Genomic DNA, 1,369 nt, shown 5'->3' with positions numbered 1-1,369 from the left:
AGACCACTGACCACTGACCACAGACCACTGACCACTGACCACAGACCACAGACCACTGACCACTGACCACAGACCACAGACCACTGACCACAGACCACTGCCCATGTGTACGGAGCAGACCACTGCCATCTTGGGCACCTAGGGGGGCAACTAGGGCATGAGGCGCCTTTCTAAATGATCCACGGGGCAGAGAGGGTGGAGGCAGAAAAGGCTCCTTCATTTTTCCACCCAAACTTTGATTCAACAGTCAGGTGGAGTCAAAGCATCTAATCCAGCTGAGCTTCTCCTCTGCTCCACCTCCACTGTGTCCAACTACACACACAACAACTAAACAAAACACACTTTTACACACTTCACATTCAGTCCTTATTAGTCTAAAATATTCACATATTTACTATCATTTAAACACATATAACTAAACCTATATAAACAGGGCTAAGTTCTTATCCTATTTTAGATTTACAAACATCTAARAGTGGTAAACAAGTCCACAATCTTTGTTCTGAGATACAAACCAACTGTAGAAACACWTTTAATAAACAAATTACCACAAAGTCCTGCAGGCGACTAAAACCCTCCTCCTGTAACTTTAATATAATGACTGATAAGATTTATTTCAACAAACATGTATAAGCTTTGGAAAATTACCAGAAACCTAAACAGTTAAGTAAAAATAATAAAAATGTAAAAAAAATTAAAGTTTTATTTTCTTAGTTTTGTTGATTTTTTTTCCTTTTTATTCTCTAATTTAACTCAAGTTGTATTTATTTTGTTTATATCCAGTTTTCTGTGTATTTTGTAAATTTTTGCTTCACTCCTGTATGTTTTTTCCTCACTCTGAAAAGCCAAGAGGACAAAAAGAAAAACACTGTTTATTCATCTGTCTTGTGTGCTACATAAGTTGAAAACTCAATGAAAATTAATGTTTATCTTAATAAAAAGTATAATTTCTTCTAACTGAGGCCTGTGAGGTGACCAAAGATTAATATATGGTGGGCGAGACCACCAGTGGCCACCCCCTGGCTCTGCACCTGCTGGAGGATACAATTACTCACTCTGCACCGCCTCGAACAACAACAACAACAACAACAACAACAACAACAACAACAACAACAACAACAACAACAACAACAACAACAACAACCACCTCCCTGTGTTTATTCACAGTTTAACTTCTGTCAGTTTGAAGATTTTGTACAGAAACATTAAGGTATGTTTCCAGTCTTTACTCAGTCCAGAAACTTTAATCTTAAAAACAACAAACATTCAAATCCCTCAGCAGTGGAGGACATCCAGAGCTGTAAAGTAACTAAGTACAAATACTGCTTTACTGTACTTAAGTAGAATTTTTGGGTATCTGTACTTTACT

The sequence above is a fragment of the Austrofundulus limnaeus genome, unplaced genomic scaffold, assembly GCF_001266775.1.
Source record: "Austrofundulus limnaeus strain Quisiro unplaced genomic scaffold, Austrofundulus_limnaeus-1.0 Scaffold851, whole genome shotgun sequence".
NCBI lineage: Eukaryota > Metazoa > Chordata > Actinopteri > Cyprinodontiformes > Rivulidae > Austrofundulus > Austrofundulus limnaeus.
The sequence above is the reverse complement of the archived record's forward strand: the minus strand, read 5'-3'. Positions refer to the sequence as shown.